This window comes from Chionomys nivalis, chromosome 4 (genome assembly GCF_950005125.1).
Source record: "Chionomys nivalis chromosome 4, mChiNiv1.1, whole genome shotgun sequence".
Lineage (NCBI taxonomy): Eukaryota > Metazoa > Chordata > Mammalia > Rodentia > Cricetidae > Chionomys > Chionomys nivalis.
In genome coordinates this window covers 57,884,095-57,898,590 of record NC_080089.1, presented here as the reverse complement: position 1 = coordinate 57,898,590, position 14,496 = coordinate 57,884,095, and positions in this window count along the sequence as shown.

Genomic DNA, 14,496 nt, shown 5'->3' with positions numbered 1-14,496 from the left:
ACGGAATTCCTTAGCAGCAGGATAGATGAACTTGCCAGGAAACATGACGGCAAGCAGACAAGTAAAGGCTTCCATGGCCTCTCTATGGGCTGCCACTGGAGAATGTGGCTCAGACTTGCATTGGGTCTTCTCACCTCAAATGACTCAATCGAGAAAATCCCTCACAGGTGTGCTTAGCTGTTTGGGTTGTAGTTGATTCCAGATGTGGTCATGTTGAGCACATAGAGTAGCCATCACAGAGCCCAAAGATAAGAACCCAGGATTTGGACTCATGTGTAGCTGGATTTGAGTTAGATGCCAACATTTACTGTAACATGGAGTCCTGCTTCCTCATCTGTCAAATGGGACAGATACTGGTACCCACTGAGCAGGTTGTGGTGCACGTTCAAAGAGAGTGAATGTAAGTTCTTGGCCTGCGGTAGGTACTCAATAAATTATAACTCGAAAATGCTGCATCTAGCAGGAGCTGTTTATAACAGGTTAGACAAGCTGGGCTGTCCCCCAGCTGTGGGCTAGAGAAGAGAGTCCCAATCCCTCTCTAGCTAGGCCCACACATATCTCTCAGGGCGACTCTCGGAACCCTCTGCTCCCTGGGAGACTAGAAAGACCCTGGTGAAAGCTTGAAGATCCACCGTTGTTCCATAGGAGAAAGATTGATTCCCAGAGTAAGATGGTCAGATTCATCTTGTGTCAGCACCGGCTTCTAAATGCTTCAGGCCACCCGGGGAGAATCTGAAGACAGGGTCTGTGGGGCTGTGGCCTGCACCTGTGCCTGCATTTTCCTGGGTCAGCACCAGCTATCCTTTCTGAAGCACTGGCCATGATCATGAGTGGGTTATCAGGCAGGCCCATCTCAGCTTCCTTCCTCCTTGTTTGGGGAAACACCTCTGAACTACAGGTTGGTGGTATGATGATTGTGGTGATGAACCAGATCCACAAGGAGGATACATATTGGAGCACATGCTCAGACAGACACACTGGAACTATCCCCAGGTGCAGAGAGAAACAGATGGCCTGGGCCAGAAGCCCTCCCTGACATTTCCCACATGCCGGATAACAATAACGGAACCTGCTAACTTGCTTGAGGATGGCCTGCTCAAAGACCTGCTCGGGGCTTTGGAGTAGTGAAATGGCCTCAGCTTTCCAAAAGAGACATTTGCAAGGGACACGAGACTCAAGGCAAAGGCACTGAACTTTGCAGGGAGGCCTGGGGAAAATCATCCTCAAAGTCATGTAAGTGGGCAAGTTACTGAGGGGCCCGTGCTTGGGTCCCCCTCTTCTCATACAGCATTCTGGGGGATGTGCATTTTAGCAAACCGTCTTTCTCCTATAAAAATGGCTTCCTTTCACATTATTTAAAGATGTCATTGCTTTTAAGATCTTTGACACAACATTGCTATAGAGAGTGGCTTGGGAACCTACATTTTCCACGTGTTCTCTGGGAGGCACCTCTCCATTCATGAAGTTTGCCCGTATCTGCTCAGGAGGTTGACCACATAGTCTAGGAGGCAGATGCTGGGTGTCCCAGTTTCATTTCTGCTGATGTGATAGAAAATATCCTGACAAAAGCAACTTATAGGAAGAAGGGTTTAGTTTAGCCCGCAGTCCTGCGTCCTCCACTGCAGGGAAGTCTCAGAGGCAGGAAATTAGGACTGCTGGTCACAGCGCATGCGCAGTCAAGAGCAGAGAGAAAATGAATGCTCAGTACTCAGATACCTTTCTCTGCTTTTACACCGTCTAGGTCCCCAAACCAGGGAAAGGTACCGTGTATCTTCAAGCTAAAGTGCTCAGGACAGTCTATCAGAGGCTTGCCCACCGGCCAACCTGCTCCAGGTAATCCCTCCTTGAGATTCTCCCGCCAGGTGATTCTAGTTGTGCCGCGTTGACAGTTAACACCATCACACCAATCTTCTCTAGTTTGTCCCATAATTCTGTACATAGGACCTGGGAACTCAGTTTGGAGTTGAGGGGAGTTTGTTTCCCAGAAAGGGACAGAAGGGACATGAAGCCCTGTCTGGAGAGGGCTGTCTTCAGGGAACTCGGCATCTACGGTGTCTGCAGAATGCTGTCCTCCCTCCAAGTCCACTGAGGATGCCGTCTCCTGGAAGCTTGGGCTACCCCTTGGCTTCCGACTCCCTGAGCTCTTCCCACAGCATTCATCCTGCCAGCCTCACAAAGCTCCTCTTCCAAGAATGTCCTCCCCTGGGTAATTGGACCCTCAGGCCATTGACATTTAAAGAAATGTTTTTGACCTTTTCAGCGGTTCTATAAAATCACAGAATAGAACTCTAAATATTACTGCAGTCTCCTGCTTGCCCAGATCCTGGTGGAGACTCATTTTCCAGGCTAACTCAAGAATGAGAGAAAATAGCATAATTGCTAACAAAAAGGGGTTGCTTCTATGGCCTCTCCGTTTTGCTCGTTGCAGTGTGGGCTGCACCAACTGCACCAGGACTGGCCTCTTCCACTGCCATGACCAGCCAAAGCACCTTTGCCTCCTTTGCCATTGTCACTCAAGTGACATGATTACATTGGAAGTTTGGGACTTCCACTCTTGAATCTTCACGATGATAGAGATAAACTTGCAGTTTATTTGTTTAGCTGAGCTGCACGAGGACCTCTTCCCCACGCTCCTTCCACCACTCACATGGAGCTAGAAACAATGGATACCGAAGGACCAGTGTGTCTAGAGGGACACGCATGACAGCAGGGCAGTTGGAAGGGAGACCTGATAAATGTGAAGGGGAACTAGAAATGAGACAGGCAGAATAGCTCCTTATGTGGATAGAGACTGGGTGCAGAGTAGAAACCTAGGTTGTTTCCTTGTTTCCAAAGAGCGGTTTGCCTTCTAAAGCAGGAGCTGACAAACCTATCTGCAGGTTAAATCCAGCCCTGATGTTGAAAATGGTTTTCATGGGTTTTAAATAACGGCTTTGTTAAGGTGTAAGTTTGCATCACAGACTCCGTCCTTTGAAAGTATATCACTCAGCAGAGTTTCAGAGTGGTCACAGACTTGGGTAGCTGTGACCATATCTAGTTCTGGAACCCTTTCATCACCGCAGACAAAGCTGGTGAGCTGGTCAGGATTGTGCCAACTTGGCACACTCTAGGGTCACCTGGGAAATTCCTCCATCAGATTGGTGTGTAGGCAAGTGTGGGGGGCATTTTCCTGACCCATGTTTGCTGTGGGAGGGCCCAGCACACAGCGGGTGGTCCTCAGTTGTATAGAACAAGATGAGCAAGGCCTGAGAAGCAAGCCTATTAGAAGTGCACCTTCCTTGTCTCTGCTTCAGTTTCTGCCTTGGTCCTGCTGGAGCTCCTGCCCCGACTTCTTCAGTGATGGAGTGTGGCCTGAGAGTTGAAAGATGAAGTAACCCTTTCCTCCCCTACTTGCTCTTTTCTTCCTTCCTTCTTTCCTTCCTTCCTTCTTTCCTTCCTTCCTTCCTTCCTTCCTTCCTTCCTTCCTTCCTTCCTTCCTTCCTTCCTTCCTTTAGCTTATTTGGGTTTTTTGTTTGTTTGTTTGTTTGTTTGTTTGGTTTGTTTTGTTTTTTCAAGACAGGTTTCTCTGTGTAACAGCTCTGGCTATTCTGGAACTCACTCTGTAGACCAGGCTGGCCTCAAACTCACAGAGATCCGCCTGCCTCTGCTCCCCGAGTGCTGGGATTAAAGGTGTGTGCCACCACCGCCAGGCTGAAGCTGTACTTTTTATATTACCCTAGACACTTTCATTTCTCTATATTCTTGCCATAAATATATATATGTGTATATATACATACATACATACATACATATATATATCTTATTATCGTCTGCACTCATTCTAGGCATCTTTGTCGTTATGACTGTAATGATTGTTCTGTCTCTTTAAGAGACAAGCCACGCCCACTCCCTCTCCCATCCGCTGAGGCAGGCTGATCTTCAGCTTCCGGCCTGAGCTCGTTCCCTTTTCTGTCTTCCTCTCGGAAAGGCAGCTTCTGCCTCTCTCACCACTTCTCCCCTTCCCCTGCTTCTGTCTCTCTCTCCTTTCTCTCTCTCCTTTCTCTCTCTCTCTCTCTCTCTCTCTCTCTCTCTCTCTCTCTCTCTCTCTCTCTCCCCTCTTCTCCCTTTCTACTCCATAACCCCCTGAATCCAACCTCACTCTGCATGGCATGCCTATCCATGGATCTGTCTCTCTCACCCGCCCGCCCGCCACCGTCACATGGAGACCTGGAGATCTGCCGCGTGGTCTCATGTGCTGTCCCTGCTTGGGACTGGCTGCTTTCTGCAGCAAGCTGCTGGGGACCGGCAGCAAACTCATTTCAATGACAGGTACCTCATTATGGCTGACATATGGATCTTGAAAAGATTGTAAAGTCAAACACAAAGAAGCCTTTAGGTTTGCATTCCCTATGTGACCCCAAAACCTCAACCCTTTAATATGTAGCTCTTTACTGAAAATGCTTGCCAAATGTTGGCCTAAGTTACCTATTGAGCTAAGAGGGAAAACTAAAATCATAGTCATGATAAGTTAACATCAAAAGTTTAAGTGCATATTATTTAGCTAATGCTGAAATTTTTTAAAAATTTAGTTTTATTTGAAATATTTTTATTAAAAATCATTTCAATTTGGGGCTGAAAAGAATGCTCAGTTGGAAAAATACTTGTTGTACAAGAACAAGTACGTAAGTTCAGATCCACAGTTACCATGTAAGAAGCTGGGCACAACATCATGAATCTATACCCCCAGCATTGGGGAGGCAGAGAGAGGACTCTTGAAACTTGCTAACCAGTCAATATAGCCAAATCAATGAGCCCCAGGAAAGGATAGGCAGGAGTTCAGGGCAGAGAAAGGAAGTGGGAGGAGGATTTATAGTCATACTCGCGAAACTGAATTTAATCCCAGCATGCGGGAGGCAGAGGCAGGTGGAGCTCTGTGAGTTTGAGGCCAACCTGGTCTACAGAGCAAGTTCTAGGACAGCCAGACCTACACAGAGAAACCCTGTCTCAAAAAAGAGCCACGTGGCAGAATGTATATTAAAATTATGAGTTAATTAAGTTGTACCGCTCGTTACTGCAAACAAGCTGAAGCGAAAGGCCAAGCTCCCAGAATTAATAAGAAGTTTCTGTGTTGTCATTTGTGAGTCGGTGGTCCCACAGAGGAAAGTCCTACTATATAAGAAGCTAGGCACAACAGCCTGCATCTATACTCCCAGCATGAGGAAGGCAGAGAAAGAACACTTGAAGCTTGCCAACCAGCCATGGCAGCCAAACCGGTGAGCCCCAAGTTTACTGAAAACTTTTGTCTGAGAAAACAAGGTGGGTGACAGCAGAGAGACACCTGATGTCAACCTCTGACCTCCACACATGTGTACCCACTTAGCACAAACGTGCACACAATTTACACCAATTGTCAATATACAGTGGTTGTCAGTATGAGCACTGGCATCGTGGAGAGTTGACATTACTTCTAAATGTGACGTGTTAGAGAGTACCATGAATTGTTTGGTTTTGTAAAACACTTCTCAGTCACTGCATATGACTGCACTCTGTTAATTCATGGACATCTCCAAAACGCAGGAGTATAAAGAGAAGCAGGAAAATGGTCTTCCGACATGACTAGGGTCGACACTTCATTATGCAAGAACATACTGCGTTCACATTTTCTGAGAGAAAGGTTTGACAGGTTAATTAATTTGTCTTTCTCTCCTGAGGTGCTCTGCTGCTGAAATCCACAGGCTCGCAGCGGTGGGCCCATCTCCGAGCTCAGAAGCGGCGCAGCTCTAATGTCTACTCAGCATTCGGAAGGAGACACCTTTTCTCGGACAGCCCCAGGGTAAGCAGAGCAGAGAAGCAATTCTCTGGGACTGGAGTGGTATTAGTCACAGAGCGGATATCAGGCCATGGGTTGTGGGTAGCAGGTCTGGGGCTTAGCTCCGGTCTGAAAGCCAGCCTGCGTTATTGTATTAGAAGATACTGAGGGATTGTTATTCATTTTCTTAGGTGTGATAATGGTGTTATGGTCATTTTTAAAAGTCGTCTGCTAACGCTGAAGTATTTATGGTTGAGATAAAATGGTGCCTGGGATTTGCTTTTATAATGCTGCAGCAAAAAGCGTCAGGGAGATCTATGAGATCAGATTGGCAAGTATTTAATATTCATAATTGTCGAAACGGTTGATGATTTATGAGAGTTCCTGTAACCATTCTTTCTACATTTTATGTCTCTGACGTTTCATAATATAAAGTTAAAAATAATGAAATGGACAAGGACAGAAAGATTGTGGGACAAGGGGAGGCGCAGCAAGGGAGGGCGGGAAGGGCCCAGAGATGTTCCCTAATCCCTGGCTTGCTCCTCCCTGAGAGTCAAGGAGAGATACAGGACACTCCAGACAGGGCATAGAACCCCAACTAAGGACCTTTATGATCAGCCAGCTCTATAAAAATATGCTATCAGCCGGGCGGTGGTGGTGCACATCTTTAATCCCAGAACTTGGGAGGCAGAGGCAGGCAGATCTCTATGAGTCTGAGGCCAGCCTGATCTACAGAGTGAGTTTCAGGACAGGCACCAAAGCTTCACAGAGAAACCTTGTTTTGAAAAAAAAAAAAAAAAGATATCAGACCGGGGAGAGCTTGGATACCTAGGTATGGTGCACTTGCAATCCCAAGCCAGGGGACTGGGGTGGAGACAGATGGGTCTATGAGGTTCACTGCCCAGTCAGCTGAGCCGACTCTGCAAGCTCTGGTAAGGGACTCTGTCTCAAAGAAGCTCTATGAATAGCTCCTGAAGAGTGAAACCTGAGATTGGCTTTCACGCCCAAGCACACAGCATGCATACACACTCACACAGTGGGATGATATCTTTTGGACCTGAAGTAAGGGCCTGATTAAATCTCCCAGGTTCTACTTATACACAACACCCACGAGCAACATGGTACATTGATCAGGACTGCTGTGCCTTCGCCCTCCCTTCCACAAAGAATCCTGCCTGTGACGGCAAGTGAGGTCTTAAGACAGAAGCCTGATCTCAATGTTTTTTCAACTGCAAACCTAACCTAAAGTCAGGAGGTAGTTTGGGCACCAAAAGAAGTGGTACCTACTACTCTACCTCCATATTTAACATTTTGTCTTCTTTATCCTTCCTTCTTTCTTCTAAAAAAGATTTACAATTTCTATTTTATGTGTTTGCATGTCTGTGTGCCATATGTGTGCAGTGCCCACAGAGGCCAGAAGAGTGTGTCAGATCCCCTGGAACTGAAGTTACCAGTGGCTGTGAGCTACCTGCCATGTGGTTGCTGGGAATGGAACCAGGGTCCTCTGCAGGAACAGCAAGTGCTCTTAACTGTTGAGCCATCTCTCCAGCTCCACAGATGACAATTTTTGTGCCTGTTTCTCCAAGCACATGGATGAGAGTTTCTATTTAGTTGTCAGTAGAATAGCTGTTGATTTCTAGAGTGTGAGTGTATTAGTTTAGGTGGTTATATGGGATTCCCTGCCATATCAAGTTCTGATTTTTCTGCCCATCTGTAAGGTGTGAAATAATGTTTCATGTTCTCTTAATCTCGCATGTATCTGTTTGCTTATGAACTGTTTATCTCTTCCTTTTTTACTGACCATTTGGATCTTATTTTTCTGTGGCTTCCCTATTTGACTTCCTCATCCCCTGTCTTAGTCTGTGTTCTGTTGCTGTGAAGAAACACTGTGACCACAGCAACTTATAAAAGAAAGCATTTAATTGGGGCTGGCTCACAGTTTTATCATCACTGCAAGGGGCACAGTGGCCTGTAGACAGACATGGTGCTGGAGAAGTAGCTGAGAGTTCTTCATCTAGATCAACAGGCAGCAGGAGGATAGTGAAGCACTGGGTCTGGCTTGTGCTTCTGAAACCTCAAAGCCTAACCCCAGGGACACCCCCCCTCCAACAAGGCCACACTTCCTAATCCCTCTCAGTGGTAACACTCTCTGATGACCAAGTATTGAAATCTATAAGCCTATGGTGGCCGTTCCTATTCAAACCACCGTACCAACAATGAATTGTTGGTCCTTTCTCTATGATTCGTAGGTGTTCTTTGTATTAGCTGCCTCCCAAACAATAACTTGATTTCTTAGTTGTCATGTGTTTTGTGCATTAATATGGTTGAACTTCTCTATTTTAAGTATTATGATGGAATCTTTTCCCTTGAATCTAAGATACTTTCCTACCCTAAGGTAATATACAATGCTCTCTCTTGTTTTCCTCTACAGTTTTTTTTTTTTGACTTTCACAATTAGATCTTTAGCCTTTCTGAAGTTTATTTTCATGATGTATAAGCATAATATTTTTTAATGACAGTGGTTTTGTTTTAAACGTTAATTAGTTGGTTTATTATTATGGGGTGGCAAGGTGAGCAGGCCACGGAACATGTGTGGCAGTCAGAGGACAAATTTCGAGAATTATTCTCTTTCCACCTTGTGTTTGAGGCTTGTCTCTTGTTGCTTCTGCCACCCTGCGTCCTCCAGGCCCGAGCTCCCGAGAGTCTGCTCTCCCTCCCCTTCCCCATCTCGCCATAGGAGCGATTATAGATGTGTATCACTACCCCTGGCTTTTTAGGTTGGTTGTGGGGGATTGAACTCAAACTCGCATGGCAAACAAATTTACCCACTGAGCCTTCACACCAGCCCTTAATCCTTCTTAGAAGGTGGATCAGTGACTGCCTTACGGCCCCCACCCCTTTTTTTCCTATTTAAGCCCTCGGTCTTGCCTGACACCGTGGTGCTGCTCAGGAGGTCTTGACTATTTTGATACTTCACTATTCCATAAAAATCCCATTGTTGTTTTCTACAGAAAGCCCTATATATATATAGAATAGTAATAACTGTATATATTAGTTTAAGGTAACTGCCATCCTTCTGGTATCTCTTTGTTCTCCAGATTACTTCAATGATGTTATGTAATTATTTCTACTAAATGATCTCCCCAAAATAATTTGTTATGTTAGACTAGCTTACCTTCTAGTTTTGTTTTGTTTTGATATTTTGACAGATATTTTAAGATTATGGGATTTGGGAGCTACCTCAGTCTGTAAGGTGCTTGTCACATGTGCATAACCTGAGTTTGTGTCCCTTGCACTCACTTAAAAGGTCTGGGTATGGGGTGCATGCCTGTAGTCCTAACACTGAGAAGGGAGAGCCAGGAGGAGCCCTGGAGTTCACTGACTAGCTGGTCTTGCTGAATCCATCAGCTCCGGGTTCAGAGAGAGACCCTGCCCCAAACAATAAGGTGGAGATCAATTAAGGGGAACATCTGACTTCCACCATTGCCCATTCAGTGTGTCTCCCCCCAGCTCATCCTTATCTGCTTCTGCTTCTCTAGGAGAATGACACCCATGTGGACATGTGGTCTGCCTTTCTCCTTCCCCCACAAGCTGTCAGCCTGCCTGTCAGAACTGGTTCTTGCAAAAGCATCAGGAATATTCATTTGTTGGTCTCCTTTCCTCACTGGGGAAAAAAAATTACAGGAAACATCTGCATTGTACCCATCCCTTCTCCGCCCCCCCAAATGCTCTTTGGCTCCCTCTCATCTTGACTCCTCCCTACATCCCTTCTGCATCCTCCATCCTTCTTTCTTCTAGCTAGGGACATTAGAAATGGAGTTTCTCATATTCCTTTCGCATGTAGACTGCTGCCTTCAAAGTAGCATTTACCAAATCTATGCACTCAAGGGTTATTTGGAAATAAGAAGTGAGGCAAGGCTGCCTTACTGCTGCTTCTGGCCATCGCGGTTGGAGCTGCAGATGGAGTCCTGATGGCCAGTGTACAGTTCTGTAGGATGCGGCTCAGTCACGGGGTCTGCAGCAGTGCTAGCAGCGGCTGGGTCCTGATCACTGTAGTGATGTGGTCATTTAGTCATTAGCCTGGTAGAAGAATACTTCCATACCACAGATCCTAACACCCTACCTCATTCTTTGTATTAAGTCTCTTTCTGCATAAAATAGTTGGAGCAGTTTCTATTGATTCACACACCCTCTGATAAAGACCCAGCTTATCTAATGTGGTTGCTCAGTCTGTACTGAGGCCACTCTGTGTCCAGTCCACCACTTTCTTGGATCTGGCCTTCAGTAGTTCCTAGTCTTTCTTCATGCATGAACTCACCGCAGAGGTCCCTAATAATATATTCTCTTTATTAAGTGATCACTAAACACTAGACATAATGGGACATTGAAACCAATGTCCTTCTGATTACGACCCTATAATGTAGTGCATTGGGGAGGATATCTGTTGTAGAATATCAGTTAAAGATGTACCACATTTGTTTATGCGATGGAATATTTGTTTAGTGATGCAAAGATGTGTTGCATTCTTTTATGTTGCATTTGTTTAACTCTGTGATGTTGTATTTCTTTGCCCGTCTAAAACACCTAATTGGTCTAATAAAGAGCTGAATGGCCAATAGCTGGGCAGGAGAAAGGATAGGCGGGGCTGGCGGGCAGAGAGAATAAATAGGAGGAGAAACCTGGGAAGGGAAGATCAAGGAGCAACAAAGAGGAGGAGAGGAAGACTCCAGGGGCCAGCCATTCAGCTACACAGCAAGCCACAGAGAAAGAAGTACACCAAAATAGAGAAAGATAAAAGCCCAGAGGCAAAAGATAGATGGGATAATTTAAGAAAAGCTGGCTAGAAGTAAACCAAGCTAAGACTGGACATTCATAAGAAATGATAACGCCGACTGTTTATTTGGGAGATGATTGGCCGGACCCCAAAGAGCCAAAAGAGCTCTGTCTGTCTGTCTGTCTACCTACCTACCTACCTATATACCTATATACCTATCTATCTATCTTTGTTAATTTAGTGAGACAAGGTCCCATGTATCCCAGTCAGACTTTCAACGCATTATGTCATTAGGTAGCCATATGCTGACGTTGAATTTCTAATCCTCCTGCCTCTACCTCTGGAGTGCCTGGATTATAGACATTCACTATGACACATAGTTTATAGGGTTCTGGGTATTAAATCCCTGCCACATCTCCAGACCCATGGAATGCTTTTAGTTATAGCATTGGAAGATCCCTAGCAGAGGCTAGGGATGTGGCTCAGAGCTGGAGAGCTCACCCTGTATGTGCAAGGCACTGCAAACTGAAGAATAGAGTGAGGGGCTTGTTTTCCCATTAGAAGCAGATCATGTTGGGAAATTTAGGACTATACGGTTGATCAAAGTTGTTATGAGGAACTGCGCTTCTTGTATCTACTCACCTCACCTGTGTATGTGTGCGTGCATGCATGCGTGTGTGCGTGTCTGCGTGTCTGCGTGCATGTGTGTGTGTTCCTTAAACTGAGTAGGATAGATTCTGTACCTCTAAGCAACCCAGCCAAGTTGTAGACAGAAAGAAGGGAAGTTGAGGGAGACAGAAGGCAAGCAGTAAGATGTGGTATCTGGTCCTTTTTAGCCATTGTCTTTGTGTTCAGGAGGAAGATCTCCTTGTGATTGAATGTTCACATCTCATTACCAGAGCTATGTCGTGTCTTGGCTCCATCTCTCTGTAAGCGAGAGTGGGATGTACTTCATTGTGAGCTGAAGAGATGGCTTAGTAAGTAAAGCACTTGCTGTGCAAGCTGGAGGAACTGAGTTCAGATCCTTAGCACCCACGCAGAAGCTGAGAGTGGGGGCTCACTGTAACCTCAGTGCTGGGGAGGACCCTCGGGACTTTCTGGTAACCCAGTATAGCTGAAATGGTTAAGTTCAGATCAGAGTTGTTGGTAAGTTAGGTCAGAGAAAGACTGTCTCAAAAAAAAAATAAGGCTAGAAACAATAAACAAAGATATCTGATGTTGACCTGTGGCCTCCACATGCACACACAGGCAGGTGCACCTCTGCACACATACTCACCTCCCACACACACAAAGAACTTCACTTGTTATATTTTGTTTTAGAGTAAGGTAGGAGAAAATATGGTTATAACAGGTGCTAAGTCAGCTGATCTATACTGTCTGCCAGGAAAAGTGTTATCCCAAATGAGCAATCTCAGGCTGAGAGAAGATATGATATCTAAATTGACTCACTAATCCATAGGCCTAGATAATATGTTAGTCTGTATGTGTGAACCTGCTTTGCATGGTGAGAGGTGACATTTGTCAGTGTCCATTCTTGTCCTCTTATAGCCACTCCTAGACTTCAGACAGTGTCCTAGACACTCCTAGACTTCAGATAGTGTCCTAGACACTCCTAGACTTCAGACAGTGTCCTAGACACTCCTAGACACTCCTAGACTTCAGACAGTGTCCTAGACACTCCTAGACTTCAGACAGTGTCCTAGACACTCCTAGACTTCAGACAGTGTCCTAGACACTCCTAGACTTCAGACAGTGTCCTAGACACTCCTAGACTTCAGACAGTGTCCTAGACACTCCTAGACTTCAGACAGTGTCCTAGACACTCCTAGACTTCAGACAGTGTCCTAGACACTCCTAGACTTCAGACAGTGTCGTAGAGTTTCTATTGCTGTGATAAAACACCGTGACCAAAGACAGCTTGGGGAGAAAAGGGTTTATTTCAGCTTTCAGTTACAGTCCATCATGAAGGGAAGTCAGGGTAGGAACTCCAGGCAGGAACCTGGAGGCAGGAACTGAAGAAGAGGCCATGGAGGAGTGCTTCTTACTAGATTGCTCCTCGTGGCTGGCTCAGCTTGTTTTCTTACACCCAGGACCACTAAGGTGGGCAGTGCCCTCCCACATCAATCACCCATCAAGAAAATGCCTCACAGGCCAGTTTGGTGGGAAATTTTTTTTATTGAGGTTCTTTCTTCCCAAATAGCTCTAGCTTGTGTCAAGTTGACATAAAACTAACCAGTCAGGCAGTAAGTGTAGGTTAAGGAAGTTGCAGAGTTATTGACATCACTGAACCTGGAGACTGAGAAACTACCTTATCATGAGAGTGGCCTTTCTGGAGCTGAAGCATTACCCTTAGAGGCACAACTGTAAAGAGAGCTTCAAGGAGAAGTCTCTACAGTCAGTCACCGGCAAGGAGCGTGAAGGTGACCATGGAATTCTGTTTACCGCTGAGATGATGTCGGGTATGTGGTAGGAGTTCAGGACAGTTCAGAAAAGAAGTAGGAACAGGTAGGTGGGTAGGAAAGGTTTAGAAAGAGGAGGGTGCCTTGTTGTATTTGATTACTTAAATTTGCAGGGAGACTGTAGCTGTGGACAGAGGGACGGCATCACAGAGCACTGAGATGGTCCCAAGGACGATAGCTACTTTATCACAAGATGTCAGTGAGGATAACTGTAAAAACCTGAGAGATTTTTAAAAGGAAAAAAACAAGGAGCAATATGCTACGGTCATGGATTGGAAGCCAGTGTTGTAAAAATATTAAAGTTTCCTAAGTTAATAAATAAGTTCAGTACAACCCCAACTGAAACCACAATACTTTTTCATTAAACATCATAGGTTAGATTCTAAATTTTGTATGTAAATGTAAAAGGTAATTTTTCCTAAGCGTTCATAAAAGAACAGGATAAAGGATAAGTATGTGGCTCAGTGATAGAACACTTGCCTAGCATGTCCACGGCTCTGGGTTCGAGTCTCAGAACTCCAAAAGTTTAAGAGGACTTCTCCTAGAAGAGATATATGCATAACACAAATAAATCTACACAGAATTTTAAAAATATTTTCTATGAAGCTAGCTATGACAATTAAGGCAGTACAGTGCTAGTGTAAGGATTGGGAATTGAACAAATGGAATGGATTGTATGTAACTTCCAAGCATAACTGGATAGAACACTCGGGAGGTCACACTGCTAATAAGAAAGCATCCATGCAGAAACATGTTCCCATATTGCTTGATGGAAATAAATTTCAGATGGTCTGGAAAATTCTCAATAGTTGGAGTCCTACAAATTAAAGACAAACAATAAAAGTTTTAAAATTTCTATCTTAGTGTAGAAAAAAATTGCATAAGATACAAAGCAGAACTAAGTGTAAAAGAATGTTCTACATGAAGATCTTTGCTCTTCAAAAGATGGTGGCAGATGTGGACAGATGAGCCACAGCAAGGAGACAGACATTGTCTACACACACTGCCCTAAAAAGGAGCAATTTCATTTAGATTACCTTCCATATGTTTCCATATGGAAACTCTACTGTGTTAGGTTTACATACTACCCCTCAAATATCCCTTGATTTTAGCTCCCACCCCATATTCCCTTCCTCCTCTCTCTCTCCTCTCTTCCTCCCACTCTAGCCCCTCACCCATATCTATCTATTCTAGTTCTCTTTCCTAGGCAGATCTATCTGTTCCCCCCGATAGTCTCTTACTCTATACCTAACTTCTAGTTCTACATATTGTAGCTTAGTTACCATTTATTTAACAGCTAATATCCACATATAAGCAAATTCATACCATATTTGTCTTTCTGAGTCTGTGTTACCTCACTCAGGTTGATTCTTTTCTTGTTGTATCAATTGAATTGTAACCTGTGAATTGATTTCATGATTTCATTTTTTTTCAATGATTTTCTTTATCTGTTCTTTTGTTGAAAGACATCTGGG